Source organism: Equus asinus, chromosome X (assembly GCF_041296235.1).
Source record: "Equus asinus isolate D_3611 breed Donkey chromosome X, EquAss-T2T_v2, whole genome shotgun sequence".
Classification (NCBI taxonomy): domain Eukaryota; kingdom Metazoa; phylum Chordata; class Mammalia; order Perissodactyla; family Equidae; genus Equus; species Equus asinus.
In genome coordinates this window covers 71,448,842-71,469,302 of record NC_091820.1, presented here as the reverse complement: position 1 = coordinate 71,469,302, position 20,461 = coordinate 71,448,842, and the positions used below count along the sequence as shown (strand labels likewise).

At 32.6% G+C, this 20,461-nt stretch overlaps 1 pseudogene; it reads right to left on the bottom strand.

Moving 5' to 3' along the window:
- Nucleotides 1–19,239, bottom strand: part of LOC106847150 (proteasome subunit alpha type-1 pseudogene) — a 49,547-nt pseudogene extending 30,308 nt beyond the window's left edge.
- Nucleotides 19,240–20,461: the final 1,222 nt, after the last annotated feature.

Sequence of the window (20,461 nt, the reverse complement as noted above, 5' to 3'; positions counted from 1 at the left end):
CATGGTTTCAGGTCTTACATTCAAGTCTTTCACCCATTTTGAGATGATTTTTGTATATTGTGTGAGCTAATGGTCTACTTTCATTCTTTTGCTTATAGCTGTCCAGTTTTCCTAACATCATTTTTGAAAAGATTTTCCTTTCTGCATTGTATGTTCTTGGTTCTTTTGTCAAAGATTAGCTGCCCATAGATGTGTGGTTTATTTCTGGGTTGTCAAGTTTGTTCCATTGTTCTGTGTGTCTGCTTTTCTGCCAGTTCCATTCTGTTTTGATTAATACAGCTTTATAGTATATTTTGAAAGAAGGAGTGTGATACCTCCAGTTTTGTTCTTTTTCTTGTGATTACTTTGACTATTTTTGGTCTTTTGTTGTTCCATATAAATTTTAGAATTCTTTGTTTTGTTTCCATGAAAAACGTTGTTGGGTTTCTGATAAGGGTTGCATTGAATCTGTAGATTGCTTTAGGTAATATGGTCATTTTAACTACATTAATTCTTCCAATCAATGAGCATGGAACATCTTTCTATTTCTTTGTGTCTTCTTCAATTTCTTGCAACATCTTATAATTTTCCGTGCACAGATCTTTCATCTCCTTGGTTAAATTTATTCCTAAGTATTTTATTCTTTTTGCTGTGATTGTAATTGGAACTATATTCTTGATTTCTCTTTCTGCTAGCTTATTAGTAGTGTATAGAAACGTAACTGACTTGGGGATGTTGATTTTATACACTGCAACTTTACTGTATCCATTAATTATTTTTAATTATAATTAATTAATTTAATATATTAAATAAATTTAATGTATTTTTAATTTGTGGTTTAATTTTTGGTAGATTCTTTAGGATTTTCTACATATGAAATCATATCATCCCCAAATAGTGACAGTTTTACCTATTCTTTTCCAATTTGGATACATTTTCTTTCTTTTTCTTCCTTATTTGCTCTAGCCTAGTGTGTCTTAAATCTAAAGTGAGTCATAACTAGACAGTCTATAGCTAGATCTTGTTTTTTTAATCCATTCAGCCACTTTATATCTTTTTTCAATTATTAGCATTCTATTCTAAAAACTTGATAAATAAAATTAACATGAATTCCTGCAATTTTTATAGAAATACAGGTATATATATATGTGTATATATATCTATATATGTATACATATATAGATATAACTAAGATCTGTTTTTTGCAACAGTTTTAGGTTCACAGCAAAATTGAGAGAAATGTACAGCAATGTCTCTTATACCACCTACCCTCACACATGCATAGCCTCTCCCATTATTAACATCTCCCACAAGAATGGTACTGTTGTTACAATTGATGAACTTATGTTGACATATCCCAATTGCGCCCACCCTAAAAAATCCTGTTCTATATTGTTTGATTGTTGAGCTTAATACATTTACACTTAAAGTACTTGCTGACAGGTAATTATTTACTATTTCTACTATGTTAATCATTTTCTGACTGTTTGGCAGTTCTTTTGTTCATCTCTTTTATTCTTGCCATTTTCCTTTGTGATCTGAGGATTTTTTGTAGGAGTATGTTTGATTCTTTTCTCTTTGTCCTGTTCATCTTTACTATAGATTTTTTCACAGTACTTACCATGAGGCTTGCATAAGTCTTCTTACAGTTATAAATGTTGATAATCAATTTATTATCTTATAGTCATCCTATAATCCTTTAGAAATGTACTTCTAAATAAGAGTCAAAGAACCAAACAAAATAAAGATAAGCAAATATTTTCAAATAAAACTTGAAAATAATGTATTTCAGAACCTGTAAGATACAGCCAAACAGAGACTTAGATGAGTACTTATAAATTCATGTATGAGAAAAGAGGCTAAAAATTATTCAGGTAACCATCAGTATTAAGAAGCTAGAGAAAGTGTAGCAAAATGACTCAAAATAAAAAAGATCAAATGAGAAGAAAATAAGAATAGAAAATAGCTTATTAAAAAACAAACAAAATACAGTGGAACAACAAGGACAAAATTTTTTCTTTGATAAGACTAAAAATATTTGGCAAAGTCCTGGTAAGACTGATTAAAAATATAAGATATATAATCCAAATAACAATGCCAGCAAAGATAAAACAAGATATTATTCTAAATTCTGCATATATGAAGAAGATAATAAGAGGATTTTGTGAGTAACTTTATCATCCAAAATAAAAATTGATTGAAATTTATAAATTTAAAATGCAACTTGCTAAAGTTGAAACAAGAAGAAATAGAAAATTTGAATTATTTATCCCTTCCTTTTATCTCCAGTTTTGCTCTGAAGTTTTAGTGTGAGATGTGGTGGGAGTGGAATGCAATATTAGAGAAGATATCTTGTCCACTTTGGAATCTTTGGTCCCTGGCCATCAGCTTCTATCTTTGCTTGCACTGTATGATATACTTCCATTCTATATTTATTGCAGGTCACTCCTAAACCCCCATTTTGAACACCTTTAAATTGTTTTGAATTTGGAAACTCTTTGGGGTCATTCAGGTCTTTCTTCCAAGATAGAACTTAACGTCAATTACCGTCTACTGATACTGTACTAACAAGGCTGGCATGATGAGCTCCACAAACCTTGCCACCACCCCGAAGTAGCATATGAATGAAAAGTTATGTACAGATCTTCTCAAGGTTCTTTCTCTCCCTTTTCTAGCTGTCCAGTATGAGACAAATTATTTAACAATTTTGTGTGCCAGTTTACTCATTTGTAAAATTAAGCTTAAAAAGTACCTACCTCTTAGACTTGTGAGGAGGATTTTATATGTGTATATACACAGCTGGTCCTCTGGATCTGTGGGTTCTGCATCAGCAGATTCAACCAACCGCAGACTGAAAGGCCTACAATGGTTGTGTCTGTACTGAATATATATTGATATTTTCTCTGAACATTATCATCTAAACTATGTAGTATAATGACTATTTACATGCATTTACATTGCATTAGGTATTATAAGCAATCTAGAGATGATTTAAAATATATGAGAAGATTGCATAGGTTACATGCAAATATTACATCATTTTACATAAGGGTCTTGAGCATTGGCAGATTTTGGTGTTTGCAAGAGTCCTGGAACCAATCCTTTGTGAATACCAAGGGACAACTGTATATATATATATAGTATGTCATATATATTACACGTCAGTTAGAAGAGTATTTGTCACACACAGTAAGTCCTGCAAGTGTTGTTATAAGTGTGTCATTCATGTTATATAAAAGTGTTCACTCTCTTTCTCCTCCCTAAAAAAGTGTTAAACACATACACACACACACACACACACACACACACATACACACATAATATATATAGAGAGAGAGACTATGAGAGGCAGAGAAGATTTTGTTTAAATTCTTCCCCATACACCCACAACAGACTTCCCTGAAAGTTATAAATAACGTCTTGTTTCTGTAAATAGTTCTTTTAACTGTTAACTCCAAAATCACTTTCTTAAGTAAATAAATTACAGAAGGGTCCAAACAACTTTATAGACCCAATTCTAGAAACATCCATTTTCTTCACTCCTATTTTCCACACAGCTTGGAAATAGCGGAGTCAGGACCGGAACTTCAGTACATCTGATTCCAAAGCTAGTTACATTAAACTAGACTCATTCTGTCTAACCTCCAAACAGGCTCCCTGGAAGATGTGATATTTATTATTAACCCTATAAGAGGAGTGAGAATATACTAGTTTAACCTGGTGAGAGGAAGGTAATTCTATGTGTAGAGAATAGAAACTACAAAGACCAAAAAATGGGAAAAACATGGGTGTTTTTTGAGAAAGGAGAAACTAAGACCAGTGTGGCTTGAGCATAGAGAAAGGATCTTCAGTGGTGCAAGCTAGTAGTGAATAGTGATTGAATAATGAAGAGCCATTGAGAAGTAGTTAATGATAGCTTTTATACAAAGGAATAACCTCATACTTGGAGAAAGCTGCCAACTATGAACAGGGAGTAGGAGCCAAGGCAGAGACCAGTGTTCACCCTGAGTTGAAGAGACATACCTGAGAGTTTGAAGAGGCCAAGAAAGGTAAAATTCCCAGGACAGACTACAGGAGTAGAGAAAACTGCACACAGAGAACACTGGAGAGATTTGCAGAGTCCACCTCAAGTATTCAACTGAACACTGATTAGTGCATGTATGAGAGGAAACTACATAAGACTCGAGAAATAATTACACAAAAAGATTAGAAGAAAGAGTGCCTGGTGCTTGCAAGTGGTTGGGAATAGTGCTTGTTTCTAACAACCAGACTCAAAAATTTCAAGATTCATGTGGCCTTGAATAGAGTACTCAGAAGTGTCTTGACTCAGTGATTAGGAATAATTAACCCTAGACTGAGCACTGCTCTGGTCCTGCCTAATAAAAAGCAAGACTCAAAAACTCACAATATTTCAAAGTAACTTAATTATGTCACAGAACAAAGTTCAATAATATTTATAAGACTATATGAATATCCAGCACCCAATGAGGTAAAATTTGCAATGTCTGCATTCCAATACAAAATGCACAGGTATGCAAAGAAGTGAGAAAATACAACCCATAATAAAGAAACAAATCAATCCAAATTGACATAGAATTGACAAAAATATCAGAATTTTTGGATAAGATCAAAACTGTTATTATAATTATATTCTGTATGCTTAAAAACTTAAGTAGATGCATGAGAATTATAACAAGGACCCAGATGGAACTTCTAGAGACAAAAACCACTACATATAAGATAAAATATACACTGTATGAGGGCAAAGACAGATTAGATATTGCAAAAAAGAAGACTAGTAAACTTAAATACACAACAATAGAAATTATCTTAAACACAAAGAGAAAAGAAAATTAAAAATCCAACATGAAACCCCAATAAGCTACCATTACAAATTTAGTAGAGAGGATAAAATTAAAAATACTGACCCATACCAAGTGTCAGCAAAAATATGAATGAACTGACACTATAATGCACTATTTCTGAGAACATAAATGGTATAACCACTTTGGAGAACAGTTTCTCAGTTTCTTAAAAAGTTAAACATAAACCTACCATATGACCCAGCTATTCCACTTCTGGGTAAAAAAGAGCATTTGGCCATACAAAAACTTGTACATGGATGTTCCTAGTGGAATTATTCAAAATCTCCAGAAATTGGAAACAACTCAAATGGGCATTAAGTAGTGAATGGAGAAACAAACTGCTATATCCATAAAATAGTAGACTAGTCAGCAATAATAATGAATGAACTACTGATACACTCCAAAAACAGGATGTATATCAAAACAATGCTCAGTGAAAGAAACCAGAAAAAAAGGAGTACTTACTGGGGCTGACCCCGGGGCTGAGTGGTTAAGTTTGTGCGCTCCGCTGCAGGCGGCCCACTGTATTGTTTGTTCGAATCCTGGGCGCGGACATGGCACTGCTCATCAAATCACGCTGAGGCAGCATCCCACATGTCACAACTAGAAGGACCCACAACAAAGAATATGCAACTATGTACCAGGGGGTTTTGGGGAGAAAAAGGAAAAAAATAAAATCTTTAAAAAAATTTTAAAAAAAAGGAGCACTTACTGTATGATACAATTTCTGAAAAACTCTAGGAAACGAACACTAATAGGTAGAGACAGAAAGCAGATCAGTGGTTGCCAGAGGCCTGCTTTGGAAAGTAGTAAGACGTGGAAGGGAGAGGTCATAAAGTTACACAAGGAAACTTTTGGATGTGATGAATGTATTCACTTTCTTGGTTTATCAAATGATGCATTAAAATACATGCATTTTATTGTATTTCAATTGTACTTCAATAAATCTGTTTTTTAAAAGTCTAGTAATTACACAATTCCATTTGGAAATATGAAGAAAACAAGCAAAATTATAAAAACACCAGAACATTTCCAAATTGACCTTTATTATATATTTATAAAAATAAAACACCATGTATAAAAATATAAGAATTGATTAGAATTCAAAATACTTAAGTAGTGGAATTAAGATTCTGTAAGTGCATGCAATTATTTAGGGGCAAGATTTAAAGGAAACTGTGAAGATTACTCTTTCAATTTTGATAAACCTTTTTATTTGGAAATTATTTCACATGTTTTAATGATGCAAAAATAAAAATAGTTCAAAGAATACGCATAGGTGCTTTTCCCAGAATCACCTATTTTAAAACTTTTGTCCCATTTGCTTTATTGTTTTCTATCTCTTTCTCTTTCTTTCTGCATATATACAGACACACACACACATACTTTTTGAGGGTGGGCGTTTGAAAGTAAACTACATACATCGTTGCCCTTTATTCCTAAATATATTCCTAAATATTCCACTGTGTGTTTTCTAAGATGTGGTTATTCATTTATATGAATAAAGAACAATGATAAATTTCTTATATTTACATTGATAAGGTATTTTTATCTAATCTGCTATTCATGTTGAGTTTTATCATTTAAATTAATATCCTTTATAGCATTTTCCCCTCCTGTATAGGATTCAGTCTAGGGCCATATCTTGCATTTATTTGTTTTGTATGTAGCACTTCCTATAAGCTGAAACATTTCCTCAACTAATTTGTTTGTTATGACATCAATATTTTGGACGACCATATCCCCTTTGATTTTTTTATTATAACATTTAACATTTTGTGCTTTTCTGATATTTCTTCTTGATCAAAATTAAATTGTGCTTTTTTGTTCACAATGTTGCATAAATGATATTGCTTCTCTGGAGGACAAAGAAGCACCTGATGTCAATTTGCCCCTTATTGGTGATGCTAATTTTTATCATCTAGTCAAATTGTTGCTATATTTCTCATTCATTGCCTATTTACCGGTTACTTTCTCCCTTTCAACTTATAAGCAATCTATGGAGAGAAACTTTAGAACAATGGAAAAATCTTGTTCAATATGAAAATTACCCAGTAGATTGTAGAATCCACTGATATTCATGTCTGGTCCAGGTGTGCCAAAGTTATGTCACACAAAATAGACTTCAAGATAAAAAAGGCAATGAGAAACAAAGAGAGGCAGTATATAATGATAAAAAGGACCCTCCACCAAGAAGACATAACACTTATAAATATATATGCATCTAACACAGGAGCACCAAAGTACACAAAGAAACTATTAACAGACCTGAAAGTAGATATTCTCCCATTTCAAGCATATAATTCAATAACTTTTAGTAAGTTTCTTGAGCCACACAACTGTAACCATCAATCAGTTTTGGAACATTTTAATTCCTCAATAAGATCTCTCATGGCCATGTACAGTCAATCATTTTTCCTCACTCAGTCTCTGTAGATTTGCCTATTATAGACACTTCTTATAACGGAATCATACACTGCATTGTCTCTTGTGTCTGGCTTTTTTCATTCAACATGTGGTTTTGAGGTTCCTCTGTGTTGTAGCAGATATCAATAGTTTATTCATTTTTATGAAGGAGTAGTATAACATTGTGTGGATATACCACATTTTTTCTATCCATTCACCAATTGATGGGCATTTGAGTTAATTTCACTTTTGTGTTATTATGGATAATGCCACTGTGAACATTCTCAAGAAAGTCTTTGTGTGTACATATATCTTAATCTCTCTCTTCTTCTACTTGGAAGTTACAATGCTCAGTCATAGGGTAAATTAATGTTTACTGTCTTAAGAAACTCCTAAACTGTTTTCCAAAGTTGAAGCACCATTTTACATTCCTACCAGGCAAGTAAGAGGGTTTCTTCTTCTCCTCATCTTCATCAGCATTTGCTATTGTCTGTCCTTTTTTATCTTAGCCATTCTAATGGATAAGAAATGGTACCTCCTTGTAGTTTTACTTTGCATTTCCCAAATGAAAAATAACCTTGAGAATCTTTTTGTGTGCTCATTAGCCATTTGTATATCTTTTTTGGTGAAGTGTCTGTTTATACCATTTTTCCATGATTTGATTGTGTTGTTTGTTTTCTTATTATTGAGATATGAGAGTTTTTTGCAAATTCTGCATACAAGACCTTTTTCAGAGATGTAGTTTTCCAATATCTCTCCCCACTAGTAGCTTGTCTTTTCATTTGCTTAATAGTGACTTCTGAGTTACAAACATTTTGAAAAGTGATAAGGCCCATTTTGTCTTACTTTTTCTTTTGTGGGCCATGTTTTCAGTACTATATCTAAGAAATCTCTGCTTAATCTTAGGTCTCAAGATTTTCTCTTATGTTTATTTCTACAAGTTTTATTCTTTTTCTTCTTAAATTTACATATAAGTTTCATTTTGAGTTCATTTCAGTATATGGTATGAGGTAAGATTTTAAATAGAGTTTTGCATGTGGATATCCAATTGTCCCAGCATTGCTGAAAAGACTATTTCCTAAATGTATTGCCTATTTGCCTTTGTCAAAAACCTAGTGACTATAAATGTAAGGATCTATTTCTGGGCTCTCAAATCTGATCCATTGATTTATATGTCTTTCCTTGTGCAAGAACCACTATCTTGATAACTCTATCTTTATAGTAACACCAACTAATTTTAAATTATTTTCAATAGATTTGGTTTTTGTGATACGGAAGAAGAAATAATGAAATTATTTTAGATTATTATAAAGTGAATCAAATAAGTAAATATCTTGATATTGTTGGGAATTTTTGGTATCACTGTAGAAATGACATACAAATATACAAAGGGAAAGGCAAAACAGAACCTTAAAATAAACATATGTACAAGTGCAAACATGTTTGTGTACTCATGTGTGTTTACATATATGCACATACCAGTGTACATATTTGTGTATGTGCATGTATATTGGTATGTATAAATTTCTAATTAATACATATTTTATAGATCTATTTGATGAAATGGCTAAGAAACAAAAATACCTCTGTTGGAATAAACATTCCTAGTGCCCAGATCTTGGTCTCCAATACCACTGCCCAATAAAAGAAAATGGGAGGCCTCGCAGAAAGTTTATGATATTTAAAATATGCTTCAGTAAAACTATAAAAAAAGAATGATCAATTTCCATTTTCCCCCCACTACACAGCTTACCTTGTCCAAAACTAAGGGTATATGGTCAATTACTGTGTAGATAAGTTACTTGGACTAGTCCTTCCTTCTTTCTTTCCTTCCTTCAATATAACCTCAATTTAAACATGAGGAAATAGAAATGCAGAAAATGATAAATGTTCTAATAAAAAGCAGAAGAAGGGTTTCATTCTTCCAAAATGTTGATGGCATAAAAAAAATATTTGGCTGAGAAAATGTACTATTTTAAGGGAAGTTAAAGAAACATGAAACTAAATGTGATGCTGGCCTATATTGGATCCTACACTGGAGGAGAAAATGCTATAAAGGATATTATTAGGTCTACTGACAAAAATTGAACATGAACAGTAGATTAGATAAAAGTATTTGATTCATTAATACTTAGGAATTTAAAAATTGTTCTGTACTTCTGTAAAAAACAGCCATAACTTGAGAAGCACACTCTAAAGTATTTAAGGGTAGCAGATATTAACAACAACACAATAATAGTAGGCGACCTTAACACCTCACTTACATCAGTGGATAGATCATCCAGACAGAAAATCAACAAGAAAAGAGTGGAAATAAATGAAAAACTAGACCAGATGGACTTAATACATATATATAGAACACTCCATCCAAAAACAGAAGAATACACATTCTTCTCAAGTGCACCTGAAACAATCTCAAATATAGACCATATGTTGGGAAATAAGGCAAGCCTCAATAAATTTAGGAAGATTAAGATCAGATCAACCATCTTTTCTGACCGTAGTTCTATGAAACTAGAAATAAACTACAAGAAATAAACTGGGACAGTGACAAATATAAGCAGACTAAGCAATGTGCTACTGAACAACAAATAGATCATTGGAGAAATTAAAGAAGAAATCAAAAACTATCTGGAGACAAATGAAAATGAAAATACACCAAACAACTCATATGGGATGCAGCAGAAGCAGTCCTAAGAAGCAAATTCATAGTGATACAGGCACAACCTAACAAACAAGAAAAATCTCAAGAAATCTTAAACTACCCTTAATAGAATTAGGAAAAGAACAAACAAACCCAAAGTCAGCAGAAGGAGGGAAATAATAAAAATTAGAGCAGAAATAAATGAAATTGAAACCAAAAACAAAGTAGAAAGGATCAAGGAATTTAAGAGCTGGCTCTTTGAGCAGAAAAAGAAAATTGACAAACCCTTAGCCAGACTCACTAAGAAAAAAATGAAAGAAGACAAATAAATAAAATTAGAAATGATAGACGAGAAATTACAATGGATACCCCAGAAATACAAAGCACTATAAGAGAAAACTATGAACAACTATATGGCAACAAGTTGGACAATCTAGAAGAAATGAATAAATTCTTAGACTCATGCAACCTTCCAAAACTGAATGAAGAAGAATTAGAGAATCTGAATAGACAAATGCAAGTGAAGAGATTGAAATCAAAAACCTCCCTCAAAAATCAAAGTAGGCGACCTACTTTGGACCAGATGGATTTTCTGGAGCATTCTACAAAACATTCAAAGAACATTTAATACCTATCCTTCTCAAACTATTCCAACAAATTGAAGAAGATGGAGACTTTCTAACACATTTTACAAGGCCAACATTACCCTGATCCCAAAGCCAGACAAGGACAATACAAAGAAGGAAAATTACAGGCCAATATTGCTGATGAACATAGATGCAAAAATCCTCAATCAAATATAACAATACATTAAAAGGATCATGCACAATGATCAAGTTGGATTTATACTAGAGATGTAGGGATAGTTCAACATCTGCAAATCAATCAATGTGGTACAACACATTAACAAAATGAGGAATGAATACCATATTATCATATCAATAGACACAGAGAAAGCATCTGACAAGATCCAACATCCATTTATGATAAAAACTCTCGATAAAATGGGTATAGAAGAAAAGTACCTCAACATAATTAAGGCCATATGTGACAAACCCATGGGCAACATCCTACTCAATGGGGAAAAACTGAAAGCTATCCCTCTGAGAACAGGAACAAGAAAAGCGTGCCCACTCTCATCACTCTGATTCAACATAGTACTGAAGACTTTGGAAAGAGAAAATTAGGCAAGAGAAAGAAAAAAAAGGGATCCAAATTGGAAAGAAAGATGCGAAACTCTCACTGTTTGCAGATGACATGGTATTATACATAAAAAACTATAAAAAATCCACCAAAAACCTATCAGAGATAATCAACAAAAGCAAAGTTGCAGGATACAAAATAAGCTTACAAAATGCAGTTGCATTTCTATACTCTAATAACAAACTATCAGAAAGAGAACTCAAGAATACAATTCCATTTTCAATTGCAACCAAAAGAATAAAATATCTAGGAATAAATTTAGCCAAGGAAGTGAAAGTCCTATACAATGAACACTAGGAAACATTATTGAAAGGAATTGGTGATGACATAAAGAAATGGAAACATATTCCATGCACATGGATTGGAAGAACAAACATAATTAAAATGTTCATACTACCTAAAGCAATCTACAGATTCAATGCAATCCTAATCAATATCCCAATGACATTCTTCACAGAAACAGAACAATGAATCCTAGAAATCACATGGAAAAACACAAGACCCCAAATATCAAAAGCAATCCTGAGAAAAAAGAGCAAAGCTGAAGGTATCACAATCCCTGACTTCAAAATATACTAGAAAGCTATAATAATCAAAACAGCATGGTACTGGTACAAAACAGACACACAGATCAATGGAACAGAATTGAAAGCCCAGAAATAAAACTGCACATCTACAGACAGCTAATCTTCAGCAAGTGAACTAAGAACATACAAAGGAGAAAGGAAAGCCTCTTCAGTAAATGGTTCTGGGAAAACTGGACAGCCACATGCAAAAGAATGAGAGTAGACCACTATCTTTCTCCATATACAAAAATAGACTCAACATGGACCAAAGACTTGAAGGTAAGACTTGAAACCATAAAACTACTACAAGAAAATATAGACAGTACACTCTTTGACATCAGTGTTAACAAGATCTTTTTTCATACCATGTCTACTCAGGCAAGGGAGACAAAAAGAAAACATAAACAAATGGGACTTCATCAGACTAAAGAGCTTCTTCAAGGCAAGGGAAAACAGGATTGAAACAAAAAAAAACCCAGCAATTGGGAAAAAGTATTTTCAAGTCATATATCCAACAAAGGGTTATTCTCCAAAATATATAAAGAACTCACACAACTCAACAATAAAAAATCAAACAACCCAATCAAAAAATGGGCAGGGGACATGAACAGACATTTCTCCAAAGAAGATATACGGATGGCCAATAAGCATATGAAAAGATGTTCATCATCACTGATCATCAGGGAAATGCAAATCAAAACTACAATAAGATATCAGCTTACACCCATTAGAATGGCAAAAATAACCAAAACAAAAAGTAACAAATGTTGGAGAGGCTGTGGAGAAAAAGGAACACTCATACACTGCTGGTGGGAATGCAAACTGGTGCAGGAACTATGGAAAACAGTATGGACATTTCTCAAAAAATTAAAAATAGAAATACCATATGACCCAGTCATCCCACTACTGGCTATGTATCCAAAGAACTTGAAATCAGCAATTCCAAAAGTCCCATGCACCCCTATGTTTATTGCAGCATTATTTACAATAGCCAAGACGTGAAAGCAACCTAAGTGCCCATCAACTTCTGATTGGATAAATAAGACATGGTATATATATCTATCTATATATATGTATATATACAATGGAATACTACTCAGCCATAAAAAAGGATAAAATCGTCCCAATCACAACAACATGGATGGACTTTGGGGGAATTATGTTAAGTGAAATAAACCAGATAGAGAAAGACAATCTCTGTAGGACTCCACTCATATGTGGAGGTTACACATGTAGACAAAGAGAACAGATTAGTGGTTACCAGAGGAAGGGGGGTGCAGTGTGGGCACAAAGGGTGAAGTGGTGCACCTACAAAACGACTGACAAGCAATAATATACAACTGAAATTTACAAGTTTGTAAACTATCATCTCAATAAAAAGTTAAAATAATAATAATAATATACAACTGAAATTTATTAATTTTATAAAGTATTATGACCTTAATAAAATTTTTAAAGAAGTGTGTGTAGAAAGAGAGAGAAGTTGAGAGAGATAGAAGAAATGATAAAGGGGAAAAATGTTAACAGTAAATGATTGAAGTTTACTTTTTTCTTTCAAGAGCATATCACAATTTTTTAATATAGGCTTTAAATATTTTCTATTAAATTTGTTACTATTTTATCACCTAATGGTTTATTATTTGTGGATTTGAATGCTATTCAGTTTTTAATTGTAAAAATCACAATTTGCATGATAAGTTTTTATCTTGCTAAGTCCTTGAATTATTGTGTTGTTTGAATTTTGTCATTGATCTTCTAGAGTCTTCCAGGAATTCTATCATGATATCTGCAATAAAATAGTTTGACTCTTATTTTTCTATTCTTATTCTTCTAATTACTTTCTCAGGTCTAATTTCAGTACGTAGTTGTTTCAGTGCAATTTAAAGAGTAACAGAAATAGTGGGCACCCTTACCTTTCCTTATCTTTGTGGAATATACATATTAAATATCCATATAGATATTTCTTTTAGAATTTACAAATTTATATAAATTGTATATTTATATATAATCATATTCATATATTGCATTTATATATATCCTCAAATAAATATCTATCTAGTGATATTTTTCCAAGAACTTTTATTAGAAATAGGTTTTGAATTTTGTCAGAGACTTTTTCAGCATCTATGGAGTTAATTATATGCTTATTTCTCCTTAGACTTATTAATATGATGAAATGTATTAGTCAATTTTATAGTATTAAAACATTCTTTCATTTTTTATATAATCTATGGTTGATCTTGGTATACTATTTTCATAACATGATGTGAGAATCTGTTCAATGATATTTTGTTTATGATTTTGTATTAAAATCCAAAAGTGATATTGGTCTACAATTTCATGTGTGTGTGCTATCTGTATCAAGTTTAAGTATCAATAATATACTTGCTTCATAAAAAAGAATTTGGATCTTTCCTTTGCATTCCATACTCTACAAATTTTATATAGAATCAGGAATATCTAGTCCCTAAGGTCTAATATAATTCCTCTGTGAAACCATCTGTACCTGATGTTTCTTAGTGGCACAGTTCCCTGAAAAATTTCTCCAAATCATCAATTTACAACCAATAGTCTAGTTTTTATCCATCACCATACATATGTGCTCCTTTACTCCTTTCACCCTCTCCCCACCCCCTTCTCCTCTGGTAACCACTAATCTGTTCTCCTTAACTACGTGTTTGTTTATCTTCCACATATGAGTGAAACCATATGATATTTGTCTTTCTCTGACTTATTTCACTTAGCATAATACCTTCAAGGTCCATCGATGTTGTCGCAAATGGCATAATTTTGTCTCTTATTATGGCTGAGTAGTAGTCAATTGTGTGTGTGTGTGTATATATATATATATATATATATATATATATATATATATATCGCATCTTCTTTATCCATTCAGGCATTGATGGTCCTTGGGTTGCTTCCACTTCTTGGCTATTGTGAATAATGCTGTAATGAACATAGGGATGTACAAATCTTTTTGAATTGTTGATTTCATGTTCCTTGGATAAATACCCAGTAGTGAGATACCTGGATCATATGTTATTTCTATTTTTATTTTTTTGAGAAATTTCCAGACTATTTTCCAAAGTGGCTGCACTAATTTTCATCCCCAGTAGCAGTGTATGACAGCTGCCTTTTGCACACATCCTCTCCCACATTTGTTATTTCTTGTCTTGTTAATTATTGCCATTCTGATAGGTGTAAGGTAATATCTCGTTGTAGTTTTGATTTGCGTTTCCCTAATAATTAGTGATGTTGAACATCTTTCCATGTGCCTGTTGACCATCTGTATATCTTCTTTGGAAAAGTGTCTGTTCATGTCCTTAGCCCATTCTTTGAGTTGTTCTTCTCTTGTCTTTGAGTTGTGTGTGTTCTTTGTGTATTTTGGAAATTAACCCCTTGTTGGATATATGATTTGCAAATATTTTCTCCAGTTGGTGGGATTTTTCATTATTTTGATGGTTTCCTTTGCTGTGCAGAAGTTTTTAATCTGATGTAGTCTCGATTATTTTCTCTTTTGTTTCCCTTGCCTGAAGAGACAGTATTTGAAAATATACTGCTAAGATCAATGTCAAAGAGTGCACTGTCTGCATTTTCTTCTAAGAGCTTTATGGTTTCAGGTCTTACATTCAAGTCTTCCACCCTTTTTGAGTTAATTTTTGTGTATTATGTAAGAGAATGGTTTACTTTCATTCTTGCATGTGGCTGTCCAGTTTTCCCAGCGCCATTTATTGAAGAGAATTTCCTTTCTGTATTGCATGTTATTGGCTACTTTGTCAAAGATTAGCTGTCCATAGATGTGTGGTTTTATTTCTGAGTTCTCAATTCTGTTCCATTGATCTGTATATCTGTTTTTCTGCCAGTTCCATGCTGTTTTGATTAGTATAGCTTTGTAGTGTACTTTGAATTCAGGGAGTGTGATAACTCCAAATTTGTTCTTTTTTCTCAGGATTGTTTTTGCTATTCAGGGTCTTTTGATGTTCCATATAAATTTTAGGATTCTTTGTTCTATTTTCCATGAAGAAGGTCACTTGGATTGCATTGAATCTGCAAATTTCTTTAGGTAATATGGGCATTTTAACTGTGCTTATTCTTCTAATCCATGAGCATGGAATATCTTTCCATTTCTTTAGTCTTCTTCAATTTCTTTCAATAATGTCTCATAGATTTCAGTGTAAAGGTCTTTCATCTCCTTGGTTAAATTTATTCCTAGGTGTTTTATTCTTTTTGTTGCAATTGTAAATCCTAAAGAAGCCACCAAAGGACTATCAGAAGTAATCAAAAAATACAGTAAATTTGCATGGTACAATCAATATACAAAAATCTGTTGCATTTCTATACACTAATAACTAGCAGGAAGAAAAGTCAAGAATACAATCACATTTACAATCATATTTTATTACTTTTTCTATGATTTTTTTCTTTGTTTCTTATCTCATTTTCATTCTTGTGGTAGTCATATTGCTTTTCTTCAAAGCTCTTTATTAAACACATTTACTGTGTTTTATAGTCTTCATTTCTGATATGAGTTTGTCCTTTTCTTCTATTTCTTTATTGAATTCAATCAACTTGATTCTTTTTTTAAACTTCTGTTTTTAGTGTTTCTCTTTCTGATTCAAATTTATTTTATCTGAAAATGCTTGTTTGATATTTAAGTCAGTTTGGAATATTATATTATTAATTTCTTTTGCTCCCTGGTTGGTTTGGAGAGGAAAATTTTCATAAGCTGAAAATTTTTCTTCACATTTTCTAATCTTTTACAATAGTATGAGTGATAGTATCTGCTTTTTCCTTATCCTATTCAGTTTGTGGATGAGATTCCTAGTTCAAAATCATCTTCTGCCAATTCTGTCCTTCTCTGTGAAATTTCTTTTATAGATGGTTTTAGTATTGGTTGGGTGTGGAGAAAGACCATCCTGGCATATTTCTTATTAGTTTTTAAAAAATCCTTAATGTACCTCACTTATTTCCTTTTTTCCTTTCACTACCTCATCTTCAAGAGTACTGCCTCATGTCTGTACATCTGATTTTTTCCCAGGATGCACTGCTTCCATGAATCTGACACTTCTGGTTCCACTTAGCTCAAACCCCTAATCCACATCCAGGGGCTAAAAAGTACCAATTCATAACTAGTGTTCAGTATTTTTTTGATTTACTCTTTTGCTTTCTCTTTCCAGGAGTGATTTTGCATCAACTTTCTCTAAAACTTCTACTCCCACTGCTCTTTTTCTTGACATCTTCCTGGTCTCCCCTTCCTTTTGTTCTATGCCCACAAGCTCACAGAAAAGGCAGTGGATAGGCAACAGGAACTCTGTTGCAATTGTTTTCTTAAAGGCATTTTAAAGGTTGTAATGTTCTCTGCTTCCTAGTAATACTGGCAACATGGGCACTTTGTGGTTTTATTTGCTATCTTGGTTGACTTTATGCTTATTTGAGGGTAAAGAGGAAATTTAGAATCAGGTTGCCATTGTTCTCCCAACTTTTTTCTCTTTTCTATCTTTTAATTTAGATTAAAAAAATAAGTTGATAGTAAAAAGTCCTAAATGTTCCAATTATTCTTCTTTTTAAAGCATTTTTATTTTAAAACACTGTAAGAAAACAACATTGGGCATGTGCATGATACTTTAAATTAAAATTATCTAAAATAAGGAGGCCAAAATGAGGAGCAATATTTTCACATAGCATAGCTTCTATAAAACATCAAAGGAAAAATGTAAGATTACATAGATTGACATGAAATGATACAGAGATAATTGGAAGACCAAAGGCAAAAGATTAAATATGCCTTGGACTCAGCAGTAGTGATTCTCTTAGAGAAAGCATAAAAATGAATAGCAATATGGATAATTAATGTCAGCTCCCCTAGTGAGTGTGAACATAAAATGATAGCTTATTATTTGACAATAAAAATGTTCATTTTATGAGGCCCTACTAATGCTCTATCTCATTAATGTCAAAGTCATGAAAATTTTACAAAATATACACCTTTTTATAAGTTTGGATGTTAATGATTAATTTTGTAAATGCTTATTTTGTCATTGTGCATTTTTCATATATCTAGCATGACTAAGTATTAAAAAATAAATAGGGAGCTTCATGAACAAAACATATGCATGCACAGAAGTCTTTGATGGTCATAATTGAATTGTGTATGACCGTAGTGGTGATATTTCTAAAACAAGAAAGTAGATTAGTAAACTGCTCTGTGTTATAGAAAAGCACTGTTTAAGTGCAGTAATGAGAGACTTTAGAACAGACTAATTTCCAGATAAAGAACTTTAAAGTAGTCTATTCACCTGATAAGTGAGGAATTTAATAACCAAGTTCAATCTTCCATTCATTAGTTTTAACCAAATCTTCTGCTATAATAAAACATAATGATCTCATTTGAATCTAGAAGAGAAATTGCAAAGACAGATATAACTGCCTATGAACTTTAAAATAAATCACAAAAAAACACATTTCTTCCCCCAGATGGCTCACAGCTGTTTCTACAGGTATGTCAAGAGGTGAATCAGGTACCCAAAGCTCCCTAGCATCTGTAAGCAATGCTTTGAAACAGATGCTAAATGTTCACCAAGTTAACGATGAGGTTTGAACATGTGAGATGTTTGGAATTATCCTTCCAAATTCCTGCTAGAGACCATCAAAGCACAAGTGTTACTAATAGAATTCAATAATGACATGGTATTTAGTAGAGGCAGTATAAATGTAGTCAATATAAACATTAAGTGAACCCTTTTATCTCCCTTTGGTTAATTTCAGTGCATTATCACACGTTCAGATCTATGGAAAAATAGTGTGAATGAATTCCTATAGGAACTGCTTTTGGGGAATTTAGTAATAAATAGGATGCCATGCCTTTTCTATTGCATACTTCACATTTAAGAAATATGTTACATTTTTTGGCACCCACTAAATAGAACATGTGCTTGTCTGAGCTTTGAAGGAATCCAATAACGAATGCCCCTCTTCTCCAATTGAATTTTCAGCAAGTTCAAAAACAAAACAGTGAGGCAGATGGAATCTAGAATATCAACATTGTTGCTAGGAAATGTGGTTTATACCTGTGGATGAGTGAGTTTCCTAGTCCTCAGGAATAGGACAAGGCATATATACCTACTCAGCAGCACAGGACTAATGTAGGCCCTACCATCTACGGAAGCAAAACTTGTCCACGGATTACTGAGTACTCACTGAAGGAAGCTCACTTCCAAAAGAAAAGGACAAATAAAGGACTAGGCTATGCATACTCTGTTCCTGTTTCCAAATCCATCTTTCATAATCCTCCACCTTCAACTGAGGAATGGAGTAAGAACGAGATTAGGAGTGTTTTGCTAATGAAAGCCCCTCAAGATGGAAGGAAACATCAAGAAAGGAGAAAAAATTTCTCTAATAGTTTCAGTTGATTTTCTCCTAACACACTGTATTTCAATCACAAACTTGTGACTCTTTCACATTGACAAAGGAATTCAGTTTAGAAGGACAATCCAGCTCCTTTTTTCATAAGGCCACTTACCCAATATCCACCATCACTCATCTGATGTATCCTTCTAGGACCACTGGAGGGCATTGTTAAATTCCCCTCCAGAAGATTTTGAATTATTAATAACAGCACATTGCTTAAATTGCTTCAAATCCACTCTATGATCATGGCTAAAAATTCACTACTTATATTTTCCATCCCAAAGTATTACTAGCCACCTTGCCTCGTATTGTCTATCAGAGATTCTGCAATAAGATTGAATAAAAAATATAGAAACATTCCAATAATAAAACAGCACAACATAGAGATATGTTCAATTATTTTTAATATAGGATCCCTTCCATGAAAAAATACCAAGGAAAAATTAAAGAAAATTAAGACATTAAATCTGCTTTCACAAATATATCAATCAATCACCCTATGCTTGGCAGAATTCTTTAACCTTCAAAGAATTAAAGTCCAAATTCAAATTATCTTTCCTATCTTAATTAAAATGCAAACACATTCTTCAACTTCATAAGCTTCACAGTCTCTACAAGGAAGTCTCTTTTTATGGCAACAGTTTTATTGAGATACAATTCATGCACCATACCACTCACTTATTAAAGTGTATAATTCAAAATATTTTACTACATGCATGGAATTGTCCAACCATCACTATAATCAATTTTAGAACATTTTCAACATAAAACATAACGAGAAACTCTGTATCCATTGTCAGTCACTCTTCACTTTCCCAATCACCCCCTTAGGCAACCTCTAATCTACTTTCTGTCTCTGTAGAGCTGTCTATTTAGGACATTTCGTATAAATAGAATCATGAAATATATGATTCTTTTTGTTGGCTTCTTTCACTAGTATGTTTTCAAGATTCATCCATTTTACAGCATATACCACTACTACATATCTTTTTATTAGTGAATAATATTCCGTTATATGAACATATCATTTTGTTTATCCCTTTATCAGTTGGTTAACATATGGATTATTTCCACTTTGGGGATATTATACATAACACTACTATGAATACTCATGTACATGTTTTTGTGTGGATATATATTTGTGTGGGTTTTGTGTGGGTATATACTAAGAATGCAAATGCTAGATGTATTAATTTTCTATTACTTGCATAAAAATTGTCACAACTTACTGGCTAAAAAGAACACAAATGCATTATCTTAGCTTTGGAATATCCAAAATTAGTCTCACTGAGCTAAAATCAAGTTCTTGATAGGGCTGAGTTCCTCCTCAATCTCTAGAGGAGATCTGTTTCCATGCTTTTTGCAGCACAGCTCGTGGCATATTCCTC